Below are 16,493 nucleotides of genomic sequence, written 5' to 3' on the forward strand. Positions count from 1 at the left end.
AAGCTCAAAACAAAAGAGCTCTACTGGCATGCAGAGAAGCATCAAGTGTTCAGTATTACTGAGAAGACTGCTAACCAGATCTAACAAATAAGGAAGAAAACATAGCTCCACGGACCTTTTTTCTACATGTCATTAATAACTTTACATGAAATAGCAAACAGTCTGCAAGACACCAAAGAGGTTTGGCTTCAGTATCTTCTTATCTTGCCTACTACTCAGGAATTAATCTTAACTTGTAATGGTGCTTTTAAGAGTTATTAAAAAAGCATTCATTTCCTTCAAAATTAGACCACAACATGCAACAATGGTGGAATAAAATTGCAATGTTGGCTACTCAAAATCTAATATAATATTTTCCCTTCTTCCCATAAATAAGTAAGTTTCTGTTTCTGTCCCTTGACCCTCTTCGATCTGGGCCTATATTTCACATAGTGTTGCTCAGGGCTGTCTGGCCAGTTCCAGTTAATGAACAGACCTAGCTGAAAAACAGGCGAAAGCTCAGCAAACGCAAGAGGATTCATTGCAGTCCTGGGAACAACAAAAGCATTTCAGCTGAAGCACCAGCCGCAGTGGCTGTTCAAATTGGGCTTAGGCTGCACCTGCTCTATAGCCCACAGCTGAATCACTCGGCACAAAAATTTTCCACACTTATTGGAAAGCTGGGAGTTAAGTTTTTGTAATCTTCACATACCTTAACTCTGTCCCACAGAGTCTGGAAGCTTGCAAAGTGACCACTTACTCAAGGCTAAGAGAGCTCCAGCCTGTCTATAGGGTGTTCTGTGGGGCAGAATTTAGACCAAAAGCTCAGACAAACAATGTTTGCCAAACTCAGAGAGAGAGGCAAGCATTATGATAAAGGCAGGTAGATTTGACAGCTTAAATGTTCAAAAAGCATAAAATTAGACACTGATGTTCTTACCATATGTTTCAGGGAAGTTTCAAGGATTAGCAGGTGTAACCATGTCTGAAACTTTCTGCAGTAAAACTAATCCTCTGAAACCTTAGTCACACCCTGGAGCAGTGGTACACTCTTGCAGATACACTAAGTGTTGCAAAAATACAAAATTATAGCTGTTAATAAAAATACAAGTTCATTCTCTACTCTCAGTTTCTCTAGAACCCTTGTACTTAACGCCCTGTCATTCCCAACCAACTTGAGTCTAATTGATTAATCTGTTTCCTAGGGTGATGGACAAGAATCACTGGTGCTTATACTACAAATAATTAAGAACCATTAAGTAATATACTGAGCTATACACACATGAGGGTAAAACTAAGAAGACTGATGAAGAAACCATTTTTCACAATATTTCTGGAAAAAAAAAAAAAATCTGAAAAATTCTGAAAGCCTAATTCTAAGAGGTCATTCCATACCAGGTCTTCTTCATTTAAATCAGATTTACCCAATTGTAGCCAACAATTAACTTTTGAAAATCTGTCATTTGTTATTGTTTCTTTTGTTATTAATCTCCTAGAAGTCAAGATGTAAGGATGATTAACAAAACATGAGCCAAAATCCATTGTGTGCATTTGAACACATGCAATAAACACACTGATACATAGAAAGGCTATTTAAAAAAAAAACGTATTTGAACAAAACCTTGCAATCTGTAGCACACCACTAGAGGGTGCACAAGGCTACTGCATTATGTCTGCTCTCTCTGTCTATATTATTCTCACAAGGCTCCAAGTACACTTGTAAGCATGGTTAATGAAATCTTAAAACCTGCACTCCAGAAGAATATGCTCACTCCCTTGACGCCTACAGGATAAAATTTAAGTTGAATTGGTTTGCAAGCTTCTCCCTGTGGTCCATGCTTTCTTCTAGGTTCTGCAGACTGCAGCCCAATGGAAGGCTTTACAAGCGATGACTGCAGAAGGGGTTTCAGAAGTATTTTTAGTGTGTCTGCAGTACAGTACATAAGTCATAGCAGGGTGTGAAGAAATTCTCTTTGCATGAAAACATGGGACATGGGACTTTCCTTGTTGTCCTTTCCCTGCTTTGACTTGCATTGCGTAATGCTGGGGTCATCCTGCTTTCTTACACAGGTTATGAAAAACCAAGCCTCTATGCCAGTGAAAGTACAGTGGCTCTAAGATTATTTTTCAGGGCTCTGGAAAAGTCCTTTCTTCTGCTTCTGCATAGACAAATTATTCAGACTCCCTACTAGACAGGGTGTGCCAGACAACAACTTAATTGCATCAGAAAAAAGCATCAGAACTTGTAAGGGTGGCTAGGCCATGGGTAGGGCTGAGAACCTTATGTTGCTGGCTTGGGATCAGACCTAAGGATAGACAAGGTTAGGGGCACCCAGCTACCATAGATCGTATGGAAGATCTCTCTTATTTGGTGAGGAACTGTATCAAGCTTCCACGAGGTATCTGAGGTTACTGCTAACTATTTATCCATATTCGCATGCTCCCTGATTGCTTAAAAAAAAAAAAAAAAAAAAAAAAAAAAAATCTAATAGATTTTGAAGGTAACATTTCTCTCTACAGAAGTTTTGATTTTCCCTACTAAGACACTTTTACTTAAGTATCAAAAAGTTAATTCCATTTTTATCATAGCTTCCTATATTTTCATGCTGTATAGATCTGCCTTTTCTTAAACCAGCTGTCTTCCTCTTGTTCTTCAAATCCTTGTTAAAAGTCAGCATAATCATTTTACTAATATGCTAATACCTAATCCTTTAAGCAGCCTTGAAGAAAAACAACCACATAAATGGAAGAAATAATTTTATATTTGATTACCTTGGCAGTCTAGCGTGTAAATCATCAGTCCTGCCAATTTGTTAGCATTCATTTTATCAATTTGTCCTAGGACATCTCCAACCAATCCTTCAAGTGATAACTGGTCCTGAGACTCATGCCTGTAAATTATGGTTCTAATGAGGAGAATATACTTATACTTTTCACTGTTTATGTCTGCAAGATTATGCAGATAAGCTATATTAATTTCTGCAAGACTTATCTTCATTAAGACCTCTCTTTGCAATTCCTGAAAAATAAAGCAACTCTTCCTCACTAAACATAACTGATTTTTGCTCCCAGATTGACAAAAGCAGGTTTAAGACTCTGTTCAATGACCTTCTGCAATCAAACCAACAATTTCAAGTTTTTCATGGGGTTAAGGTTCACAACCATCCAAAACCTACAGGTTTATTTTTTCATGTCTGACTTCTTTCAAAGCCCTACTATCACCACCCTGTTTGTTATTCCTGGGAGTGACAACAGCTTATTATAAGATCAAATATACTAACTTTTTCTTTTGCAGCTCCTAACAGGTACTTTTAAGTCAACTTGCAGATATTTGAGCTTTCTTTCTTGCCTGACCTCCCCTCCCCACCCCCCCTTTTTTTTTTAACAGGTGCATTGTTTCATCTCCTGGGCAATTAATTTCTGTAATCACCCTCACCCTTTGATCCAGCTGATCACAGAACTCTGCTCAGTTATTGTACTTATTTAGTGTTTGTACAATAAAAAAACACCCTCACTATAACTTTCACTCCTTTGTTTTTCTGGACATTATTACACGGCATAAACCCTAAAAAGAAGTAGAGAGGTCTTTAAGTACCTTAAGCCTCCAGCTATTGTGAGTTGCTGTTTAACTCTGTTACAGCTTGGCACTACAGTGGCAAGGTATACCTCTTAGTTGTTTTCCAGTCAGTCTACTCCACCTTCTCCTCAAATCTTGTAGGTTTGAACAGGCACGTGGTCTCTCCTCACACTGCCCAACCACTGCCTTGATCCTGTTGTTAGTACTCAGTTTCTTAGGCACAGTCTGTTAGCTAACTTCTTTCCGTTATTATTGCATAGGATTTGTATCCTTCATCACAACATGTCTTTCCTACACTTTTAGACCACATAATTCTATAGCTGCTGTGTTCCAAGAGAAGCAGCACTCCCTCTTGCACAAAACCCTTTAGGATCATATGAAGAATTGCCCCACAGGCAGTCATGAGTTCTGCTAAGATCCTCAGCTGATATCCATTCCCTCTGGAGTAACACCAGAAACACTGAGCAAAAATCAGATATGGGAGAGCCCAAGTTCAGTTGGTACTGGATTTCTCCTGATTTTTTCCTGTGAAAAGTCATGTCTTACATGTCTTACTTCTCAGAATACAAATCTGTTATCCATCTCAGCTTTTTCTTTTCTTTCCATGGACCAGTGATCACTTGGGCCTCTACCAAAAACTTAAACCAATATCTTTTGACATCCTAGCTTTTGTTATCGCTAGAAACACAGTAATTTTTGCATTAATTATGATCACATAACAAAATAACTAATGATGGCAGCCTAGACCCTTAGGGGACTTCCACTTGGGCACTTCTGTCTCAAGCGACCTTTTCCTTCCATATTGCTCACAAATTTGTTTATCCTGGGAATAAGTTTGGAAATAACATCTCCATATAGTGACAGTAATTTTTTATTAGTGTATATTTTTTGCAATAATGTATGGAGATAGTGTACCTGATGTAAAGGAAGGGTCTCCATCAATCTGCCTTTAGGTATTTCTCTTGCAAAAATTATTAGGAGAAGCGCACCCATTCTTTTAAGTGACTGAGATGCAATTTGTTTTTATAATTTTCAGTTTTACATTGCAGTCTGAGAAGGATGAGAGGCAAAGAAACATAATTATATATCAACTGGTGAAACATGAGATTCTCAAAATAAAACATACTATACCTTTAGGTTTTAAAACCAACTATTTTCTTTATTAATTCCTGTCCTTAATATTGGATAGTTATCCCTTAGGCAGAGAGCAAGAGATGAGTACTTAACGTGACAGAATGGCACAATGAGTTCCAGACAGAAATTTTCAGAGAAATGTGAATACAACATTTTATGCATGATGAGGGATATTATCTAATACGTTGGAAAAAAAAAATGGTTGTCATTAAGTATATTTACATCCTACTAGGACTATTTAAAGTAAAGGAAAATAATATTTTATTGACAATATATGTCTGTAGTAACTTTTCTGAAGGCTGTAAGCCCATGCCAAAGTGAAGTCTTCAAAAATATGAGTTATTTATGCCTACCTGTAGAAGTTTAACCCTTCATGTCTGTATTTAGATGGGAAGAAATAAGTTTAAAATATGAACTTTTGAAAATACACTGAACAAATGACTGATGTTGAACTAATTCAAGTATTTAAAATACTGTAATGAATTTAATGAATTGAGATCTCAAAAGAATTGTCAGGTAAATCAAGGCAACTAATTCAGTATGGTTGAGAATGCAGACTAGAGAGTGACAGGTCAACATGAAAACAGTGATGTAAAAGAGCTTGTGACAAATTCATGGGGAAACAGAAACAGTGAATTTAGATGGTGGACAAAAGAAGTGTTACATGACAGCAACTGTGTTCAGCTGGAACAACAACACCTTGCTTGAGTCACGGTTTCCCTTGTAGTCTCTCCGAACAATTACTGTATTATCACCACAGGGATTAAGATAAGAGCTTCAGAGTTGTATGTGCTTAATTGAGCTGATATACAGCTTGTACCATAATGTTTCTTCATGGAAAAAACTCAGTTTTCTGATGCATCCCTTTAATTGGTCATGAAATAAAATTAAGTATTTATTGAAGTCATAAAAAATAACAGCAGGCAGGCTAAAGTTTAGTTAAGAATGGAAATGCTTCAAAATTTGGTTTTACATCATGATGCCTTCCCCTCACATTATAACAATACATATATTGCTGCTTCTATATTATGAATGAAACATATAATTTATAATTACACACTCAACACCCACACAATCCCAACAAAATACTTGCAGATTTACTTCACAGTATTTTTTGTATCTGTGACCTTGCCCATGGAACTGACTGGACAGTAAAATCCTGAAAATCGTTTTTCAGGGGAAATTAAAGATTTTAAGAGTTAAGGGTAAAATTATTGAACAGCTTTGACCAAATAAATAGAAAGAAGTTTTGAAAGTATAGAGCAAATTCAACTTGTTGAATAGTAGGCAAGTTTTGTACCCCTTAGATACAATGCTTCATGTTGGCAGTAACACATTTTTAATATATAAAACTATGTTTGTATTTGATCTAAAACACAATTTTATGTTTTGTTGTTGTTATTGTTTTTATTTTCAGGGAAAGAGCTGTCTTATTTCAATGAGAAAATAAGGTTTTCTTTCCTTTGTTTCTCATCACATGTATTTGTCTGTTGGAAGCACAAAAAAGTCTGACACATAGTTAAGGCTGCTAAACTTCCTATTATCTTATTTTTAATGACTTTTACTTTGACATTGTCTGAACCAGGACTGTAGCCCCCAGAATGCTGGAGACTTGTCTGCATCTTACGCTGTTTTGTGGGCACTGGCAATGAGAAAGAAGCATCAGCAGAAGAAAAGCTGAGATACAAGAAGAAACAATTGCAGCAGATACAATTTGGGATATGTTGACAGGGAGCAGTGAAAAGGAGTAGTAGAGTGGCCAAAGGGAGAGAACAACTCCTAGAGAGCTAAGAGCAAGAGAAAAACATCTGAAAAGCATAAGACATGCACAGACTTGGAGGATGAACTTGGCAGAAACAAAGAAGCCATGAAACAGAGTTACAAAAAAATAAGACTGAGGGGGAAAGATGAAAGTGGGGAAGAAAGGGTGTATAGCCTTTTCCCTACTTCTGCACACTGTTAATTCACTGTAAAAGGTGAAATATGGACTACAGGAGACCCAGACTCAGGATGACAAGAGGCTTTCTTCCTTTCTGTTTCAGTTATATGACCTGCTGTACAAGTAATCACAACCATCAGAAACGTGATGGTGCTTTGATAAGAGATAACCACAACAACAACAAAGTTCAAGAAGTAAGGTCAGCCCGAAGAAGAAAAAACATTTCTCTGTTTTTTCCTGTCACTCCTCATTCAGTGAAATATTTCATCCAGGAAAAGGAAGAATATGGCAGCAGCTGTGCCTTGATTGAAAGAGACAGATCGACTCTCTAGAAAAGGAGAAATTGGTGGAGACAGGGTAAGTATAGTTCACCTACAGCAGAAAAGATGTGAAAAGTGAAGAAAAAAGAAGAAAACCTAGTTCAAAAGAACACACACATTACAAAATCAAGTAAAGAAAATATCAAGTGCAAAGTTTCTAACGTGTTCTTAGTTTGACTTGTGCCATATAGGCCAAAACTGCTTTTAAGGTTACTTTATTTTTCAATTGGAGCTCATGTGTTAAATTAGAGTTCAAGCCCTTCTTTGCTATCTTGTCTATAATTAATCCCAAATTGACAACCTAATGGTGACCAGTGTTTCAAAATTTGCTTTTGTGGGGTAACAGAAGCGTGAAAATGATTTTGTTGCCTCTAGACTACAGAGCGATAAATAGTTGCTCCCAATCAATGAGACTCATTTGAATGTGGAGTAAATATTTAAATCTGAATGATGAATCTCTGAAAAACAGACTGCTAATTGCAGCACTGTTGAAGTTGCCATAGAAGTAACATATGTAAATTACTACTTTCAAAGTGAAAGGACAGACATTTTTGGATGCTTCTTTCAGATTAGTTTACAATTAACATCAAAGTTTTCTGACAGTTAAGTCACACACACTGTGATGAACTGTGATGGACATGATCAAAGTCGTGTTCCTTGCGAATGAAATGAACGGTTAGCATTTATAAACAAGCCTTTTTCTTTCCTCCTAAAATGGAGAAAGATGGACCTAAAAATGATCTCAGCTGATCAAGTGTCTTATTAACTGTTCATATTCTTACTTCACATTTTTCCTTCCACCTGGTAGAATGGTTTAAACTTTACTTTCAACAGTCTTTATTCACTGAACTTCTTGTTTTATCTTGATCCCTACACTAACCACAAATAATTAATTTACCTAACTATGAAATATAGATGAGATTAGTGCTTGCACCTTCCAGAGATCAGAGATACATTAATTATCCACTCTGAGGAGCATGGTATTGGGATGACTTTACCTATATCTGAAGGAGAACATAACACAGATACTAAAAAAAATAAGGAAAAAACAGCCCATTGCTTTTCCTGTGTCCCAGAATTTGAAAATGATTCTGATTACTGATTGCATATTTATCCTTTTTTTTTTTTTCAATTCAAATGTGCTTTAAATGCAGCATATTACAACACTTAAGTATTTTGAAAATTGAGACTTTGAGACTAGTGAAAATTTTGTCTTAAAACTACTTGATACCTCAGAGAATTCTGGCATCAATCCTTCGTCATTTTAATTTGCTCATGGTGAACAACACAGAACAATAACTTTTATTACCAGTTTTAATGAACTATACATTTTTTTTTTCATCTCAAAAAAACTTTGAACTTTAGTAACTATTTAAATAATGATCGTGAATATCATTATGGAATGGTACACCAGATGATTTCAGAGTTTTGGAATTCAAGCAAAGATTTGGAAGTGGAAGGGGCTATGTTTGCATTTTCCTATTATTAATACAAATTTGCAAAGATCAGTAGTATCTAACTAACAGTACAGCTTGACAGCAAGAAGTGCCTCTAAAATGTTCTTGTATTTATAACATCATTTCTATAATATTATATACAGCAATATTATTAGCATCAGAATTTAGGATATAAGATGTGAAATATTTAAATATATGAAGTGGGTTGACCCCAGCCAACAGCCAAACACCCACACAGTTGCTTGCTCACTCGTCTCTCCTGCAGGACGTGGAGAAAATAGAAGGAAGGCAAGAAAACTCATGGATAGAGATAATGACAGTTTAACAGGTGAGATACAAGCTGTGCAAACAAGTAAAGCATAAAAAGGCATTTATTCAGTACTTCACAATGGCAGGCAGAAGTTTAACCACTTCCTGGAAAGCAGGACCTCAGCAAACATAACTGCTACTTGGGAAGCCAAACACTTCCTTTCCCTGAAAGGGGGCATGCTGAGTATGACAGCATACAATATCCTTTTGGCCAGTTTGGGTCAGCTGTCCTGGCTGTGTCCCCTCTCAACTGCTTCCCTGCCCCCAGCCTCCTCACTGGTGGTAAAAGTGGAGTAGCAAAGAGGAAAAACCTTGATGCTGTACAAGCAACGTTCAGCAACAGCCAAAATGCCTCATGTTATCAATACTATTTTAGCTAGAAATTCAAAACACAGCACCATACAAGCTGCCATGAAGATAGTTAACTCCAGATATAGTACAACATATTCACAACCACACCTGTACCTGTTGATGTTCATCCTTGCTAATTTCTACTAAGCTTTTTTTTTTTTTTTTTTTTTTTGAGAATTTCTGAAAGGTTCTGCGAGAAGCTTTCTCCTTTTCTACTTCTTTCAGAGCCTGCCTCTTTCTATCTCTTTTCCCCTACCCTCACCCCCACCCTACATAACAAGTTTTTCTCTGCAAATAATGGGTAAAGATATTTGTATAACAACTCTTTTTGACTACTGCTCTACAGGAAGAAAAAGGAGAAATGGAAAGCTAGCTGTTTTGAAGAGAAATCTTTGGCAATCAAGAGGATACACTAATCAGTTACAAAGATGCAAAACACCGAGAGTTCATAAGGTGGTTATTTCCTAACACCTAATCCTTCCTGAGGCTGGGACCTTGCCAAACCAGGATGGATCCTCAGCCTCTAAGATGTCAAATGGTTATATTCAATGCTTATGGCAGATGGTAGTTCTCATTTTGATGGTTTTCCAACAGGTTTTTCTACAGTTGCTCCATATGCATATTCCTCATTTAATAACATAATAACTTAGATCATTATGTCAATATCGAACAAAGCTAATCAACACCTCACTTCGGGGTCTTCTGTTTTTGTTTGTTTTGTTTTTGTTTGTTTTCTTTTTGACTGAAAGTACACCATAGTGAATTTCCTATAGGCTTTGTTTCCAGAGTTTGCATGTGAAATTCTAGTATGAAAGCTATGTCAAATACCTTATTAAGAAAAAGATACCCATCTAAAATTCCCAACTGCTGTTTTTTTTTTTCCACTTCTTAAAGCTACTACCATTGACCTTCTCCAGCTGATTAGTCTCTCATGAACTTCAACAAGTTCTTAATGAATATTATTAATGTTCTTGGGATTTCAACAGCCTTTTTTTAATTTATTTTTTTTTTGTAAGTACTCCAAAGCAAAAGATAAATGCTAAATACTTATAAATATATCCCTACCAGTGACATACAGATGTTCAGATGGAATTGCGAAATAGCAGAAACATAAATAAAATATACTGTAGAATATTTAATGCATGAAGACTCACCGAGAAATGGATGATTCTTGATTGGGCAGGTTTTGATGATTACTTCTGGGCTATGCACCAAATCATTATAAACTCTAGGACTTCCATCCCAAACGCAAGTCATACTGTAAAGAACAAAAAGAAAACACACAACTGAAAATGTGCAATTTCTTCCTTTGATGAGAAAAATGAATTATATGGCACATAGTATTTAATGCAGTCATTAATTATCACAGTGAAAAAAATACTGAAAAAAAAGAAAAAGTGAAACTGAAAAGAACAGAACAGAGGGGCATTCAATTCAATGAAACAACAGTGACAATGAAAGGAGAAAAGAACACTAAATTCTATTTCATGGAACAGTCTGAGAGATGGAAGAATAACCAGGATAACAGCAAATATGGGTGTACTCTAACATGAGTATCAAAATCCTAAATTTCTCATACACAATATGGCAATTATAATTCCTAGTAATCAGAAACAGTTTAGCTTTGATTTAATGTATTTCACCAAGAATACTTATAGATTGCATCAAGAAGTTTTCAACAGAGAGGTAACAATGTGAATGAGCAATAAGCAATGTTAAGTAGCATTTCAATGGATTATAGAATTTATATCTTAGCTCTAAATTATGCCTTTGGGTTCAAAGACTGAACTGTAAGGCTGGGTGAATTCAGGGTTAGATCCAGGTACACCGATGGATGGAAACATGCAGAGGAAAGGAGAGGGGTTCTGTTCCGTTTAGTGAATTTCATGATGACACCAAAAGCAGGTCTAAGTAAAAGATGAATGTTGGGACAGATTTCATTTACAGATGGCTATATATCGATTAGATGTTCGATACAGTACTAAATAAACTATTTGGAAGAAAAAAGGTATAACTCGTCTTTAGCCCTGAGCTCAGCCTTCTGGATTCTGATTATCACATTTTCATCTGGTTTGAGAACTGCAAAGCTTCAGTTCACTCATGTCAATGCTAATTTTAAAGTTGGAAATGCAGTTTTTCAGTTTATTTTTTTATTTTTATTTATTTTTATTTTTTTTAATGGTATTGTGTTCAATTTTTTGACCTTTTTTCAATCAGATTACAGAAGGCTGTATCCAATGAATACTATAAAGACTTTTCAGATCTACTTCTAATTTGACTATTTGTATAGTATTTCTGAGTTGAAATACAGGGAAACAATATCTGAGGAAGAACAGAATTTCAAAGAAGGTTGTACAGAGCAGAAAATAGCAGTTCTGGAAAAATAGCTATTATCTGCGAAAATAAATAATTCTGTCTATAAGAGAAGTACTGTTAGAGTATTACTGTTTCTAATAGAAAATGTTAAGCTTCTAGTGAAGTGTAAGAGAACGAAAAGATGAAATGCACAGGAAACCTTTAAAAAGGTGTATTTATTTCTGCTTGTCTGGATATACTAAGCCGGGTTAGCTTTTCCTGATCCTCCCATGTATTACAGTAAATAGTGCAACAGTTATGTCGCAATACCAATTGCTCTTTATGTGAACGAGTGAATAAAAATGTTTCATTTTGCTCTTTGCTTACAATTTCTTACTGACATTTCATTAAGTCACATACTTTTAACAGCTCATGCAAGAGCAAGGTGGTGAAAAGTGTTATTAAATTCTCTCTTGGATAGGCTACTGGCTTATCTTGGACACTTGGGACCATAAGCTACTGCTGCTTTATTTTTTCTTGCATTTTTGTGAATATGAAATCGTTTAAATCATTCTGGCAACAAATGAAATAAAAGGAGAAAAATCCTTTCACTTTTAGTTCACATAAAGCACCTAGGTCTTGACACAACAGTAACCACAGATATCCTTGGTATGTTTGTGACTGTAGATGCAAAGGCTGGTAAAAAGAACAAAGCTGCTTATATTCTGTGAAAGCCAGAATTACTAGGACATAGCATTTGTTTAGAAGCTACAGTGAAATGAAGAATAGGAAGGCAATGAGAGAAGCAGAGATACACTGTCTGTGGATCACAATGGAACTGGGGTTGTTCAATTCTGACAACATTCATAAATATTGCAGTGAAATAAAAATGGATGGGTACAGTAGAGCAGTGTTGAGGAGACTCCCCAAAACCTCCATCATATGCAGAATGGAGTAAGAGAGGAATTGATGCTGACCAGATTTATTCAAGTACCCTGAACTTCTTGGTGCCCATACAGTTCAAAGTTTTATGAGGGAAAACTAGTAGGCAGACCTTTTCTTTCCAGCTGCAGGCCCCTCCAGGGATGTAATGCTGTCTTTTCATCTGTCTCTCAGAGATGACAGTAGAATATCAGTGATCTCACCACCACGGCCCAAATAAGGACTCCCACATTGAAGCTTTATTTCTGTTTGTGCTTCCTAAGCAGACAACCTTGTTGCCTCCTTCCTAATTCATGTTCCTACTGTAGATTTTACACAGTGTTCAGCACTGGCTTATGTTTGGGGTAGGATAGGGAGAGAATAGAAACTTTTTCCTGGCTATGGCAACAACCTGACATCCAGTCTTCTAGATCTCCTTTCAGACACAGGACCAACTTTCAGGTGAACAAAGATATTGCTGACTTCATGAGCTGATCTGCAGCCATGATTCTCCTATGCTCTTATGACATCTTTGAGCCCATTCCTGGATTGAAGATAGTGGTTATTACTTCATAGTATCTCACACCCTGCAACTCATACCGGGCAGTGGCTATTCTTAGGTCTGAGCAAGTCTGCCAATGCCACAATTAAGGTCTCTGAGGTCAATCTTCAAATGCCTGTCATTCAAATAGTACAAGCTGAAAACATTCATGAAACTGTCAAGGATTTTACTGTCACCCAGAACATCTGTTCAAGTCTGAACCCTGCTTGCTTCCCAGTGAATGTGCCAGTAGTCCATTCACTGCTGCATAAAGAAACATGTGAGGTACATGTCTCACTAGGGCAGAACAACAGTCCACTGAACACAGAACACTAGACAGCCAAAGCTGCATCCCAGTCTTTCAGAAAATCACAAAAATTCCTCCACATGTTCTATCATGCAATTTTATATCTTTGAGAAGAACAGGCTGTTGGACAAGAGTAATGAAGGGAGCACAGGTACAGCAGAGAAGATGTTTCCAGGGTCATCAAGCTGGTATTGAGCTTATGGCACAAAAGCACAAAAGTTACTAATGAAGTATGTAATTAATCTTTTTACTTGAGTCATCTGTCCTGTCTTTTCGTCCTCTTTGTCCTTTCATATATGTATTGCACATAAAATGTCAGTGAGGGGGGAGAAAAACTAAAAATAAAAACAGGTAGGGAAACATTAATTAAGAATTATATCTAAAAATTATATTAAGACATTTTTATATAGCATAAAAATGCTATTTTGGATATTTGGAGCCTTCTGCAGAACACTGTGGGAATTGTAGGTTAGGAACTTTCAATGGTCAACAAAAAAAAATGTCAAAAAGTACGTAAATGATAATTTGCCTCCTTTCCCTTCAAAAGCATGGAAGGAAATTCACTGCTACATTTATCTGTACATTGAGATGAGAAAACAGCTCAAATAACTTCTGAAAAAAATGAAAAAAAAAATCTGGAATAGAAAGATTAACAATTCTAAGGTTAGAATTGCAAACTTTATCTTTTTCATATAGTTTCATAAAGCACAGTGGGAGCCTTCTGACCATAACGAGCTGCCAGATCAAGCCCACTGTGCTTCCACAACTATATACCAACTGCTTACAAGGGCCACCTTTATTTTTCAGGCTGAAAATATATGCTCATGTTGCTTTTTCTTAAACACAATTATTTAAGTTATCTCAATAAGCAGTCGCTAACAGAAATTAAGGGTGATGAAACAGAACCATTATAATGCAGTCTGAGTTCAAACTCTTTTTTCATTGCTATGCCTAATAGAGCCAGAGGAAGGCAGAAGTTGAACGTATTTTCTTTACCAAATTGTAGTAGAAGCATTTATCACTACTTCACAAACAGTTTGTGAATTAATCAATAAATAGTATTTATGTTATTTTTTATATTATTGACAGGACATGAGTCAGAAAAATACATTTGCAGTTACAGAATTGGCTTATATTTGGCAATAACAGACTTTGTTTCTGCTTTTGGAACAGGTTCCACAGTGAAGTAGTCACTGCACCCAGCCTGTCCCAATTTAAGAAGCATTTGGACTGTGCACTTAGTCATATGGTCTAAACTTTTGGGTGGACCTGTGCGGTGCCAGGAGTTGGACTTGATGATCCTTATGGGTCCCTTCCAACTTGGGAGATTCTATGATTCTATGATTTTGATACAGAACAGCTATGGGACTTAATCTCGATAAACTCACTATAAACTCTTCACAGACCGTTCAACATTTTACAAAAATGTTTAGAAATCTGATGCTATAATAATACAACCAAGAACCACAGCTGAGATCTTAATTGCAAAGAAAATTGCAAAGAAAACAAACAAACAAAACCAAAATTAACTTTCAAAACTAATTTAAAACTAGTTTCTCAAAGGGCTTGCCACATTTGCTTCCCATGCATGATTTCCACATACAGTTATTGGAAGATAGTTAAGTGGAGTTGCACTAAGTCACTTTAACATGGATGATCTCAAAGGAATTACCTGTTCCAGACAGTACTTGATACTCAACAGAAAGCATTATATTTATATGTTAGTCTGAAGTCAACATGACTTAGGTTAATGATAGAGGGAATGTGAAGTATGGTTTGTTAAACCGAATAGGCTGTGGCATAATAAGTAAAATACAGTGGGCTACAGTGAATCTGTGTTGCATTTCCATGTATATATGGACATAATCCTTTGAAGGGAATTAGTTATTCTTTCAATAGTTGTAGCTGTGCTTGCTATAAACTCTTCACTAAGACACAATGCTGGATGAGCAGAGAGTGAGGAGAACTGAAAATGACAAAAATCTGGAGGAGTGGCTGATAAATGAGAGGGTTGTGAAGCCATCCAGAGTACCCTGGATGGATTGGAGTTGGGAGCCAACAGGAACTTCATGAAGTTCAGTGAAGAGAATTGCAAAGCTCTGCACCTCAGGAGAAACGTTCAGTACATGCTGGGAGACAATCAGCTTGTCTCAAAAGAAGCTAGGGGTCCCAGTGAAGTCCACTGACTATGAGCCAGCAATATGCCCTTGTGGCAAAGCAGGCTAATGGTGTCATGGGCTGCATTAGGAAGAGCATTGACAGCACATCGAGGGATCAGATCTACACAGCAGTGGTGAGGCCGCACCTGCAGGGCTGTTTTCAGTTCGGGACTCTTCAGCACAGAGAGAGACACTGGTTTTATGGAAAAATACATTTTGCAATGAGAGACAGCATGCCCTTTGCTTTAGCACCAAATCTGATGCACCAAATAGAGCTACTATGACAGTATTCTCTTGCCTCTCTTTGCAGTTTCCAGAACATCCTATGCAGCTAAACCCAAGGCATAAATCCCACAGGGCTGTATTTCTGCTGAAAAATAGTGCAGTGTATTTCCTGGCTAAGAGGAAGCAGCATCTTGCTAAAACCCTACTATGTTGTTTCTTGTTTTGTTTTCCAAATGACAAATGAAATAAAAAGATATAGCATTTTTTATTATTATTAATAATTTTTGAAACAAGGATGTCAGTTTCTGTTACATCATCACCTAATAAATACTGGAGACATTGCTTATGTGATGTGCTATGGTAACAGCCTTGCAGATATGAACGTTTAGATTAACTGCTTCCTCTACCAAGGAGCTTGCAGTATTTGTTCCTAAGCTTTTAAATGGCTATACAGGTGAACAGCAATCCTCATGGCACTGAACTGCCTAAATTCTGTTTGATATACCTGTAAGTCATGCATACACTCTCAAGCTAAGGGTCTAAAAATACCTGAGGATAAAACAAAGCAACCTCCTCCTATCACCAAAATGAAACAAAAATAAAAATGAAATAAAAATAAAAAATTGAGCTGTAAATGGCTACAATATATAACAAAGGTGTCTGACACAGGCCTAGCTGGTTTTGTTGTCCTGGGTAACTGCTCAGGAATCACTGTATCATCTGTAGGTATTTTAAAGTTATATCTCATTCATCTTATTCCCCACCCCTTACCCATTTCTCAGTTTCATGATTAATACTTTTCTCTTCTCTTTGAAGATGCTTCATTATTTTCAACTTACATTAGTCATTCTTGTTGGGGTGACTAAATCTCATGACTAGCAGAACACAGATTAGGCTAAAAATAATAAAATACAACAGTAATTACGAGGAAAGTAATTAACATTTACAGATTTTTCACTCATCCTTTTTACATTCTCTA

At 36.5% G+C, this 16,493-nt stretch overlaps 1 long non-coding RNA gene across 2 annotated transcripts in view; it reads right to left on the reverse strand.

Annotated features, from left to right (window-relative positions):
• LOC137857881 (uncharacterized) overlaps nt 1-16,493 on the reverse strand; it is a 182,097-nt gene that overhangs the window by 41,821 nt on the left and 123,783 nt on the right. For both annotated transcript variants that reach the window (XR_011097340.1, XR_011097341.1), the window contains exon 2: nt 10,221-10,324. This is a non-coding gene — a long non-coding RNA (uncharacterized lncRNA). The remainder of the gene's footprint in view (nt 1-10,220; nt 10,325-16,493) is intronic.

This window comes from Anas acuta, chromosome 5 (assembly GCF_963932015.1).
Source record: "Anas acuta chromosome 5, bAnaAcu1.1, whole genome shotgun sequence".
NCBI lineage: Eukaryota > Metazoa > Chordata > Aves > Anseriformes > Anatidae > Anas > Anas acuta.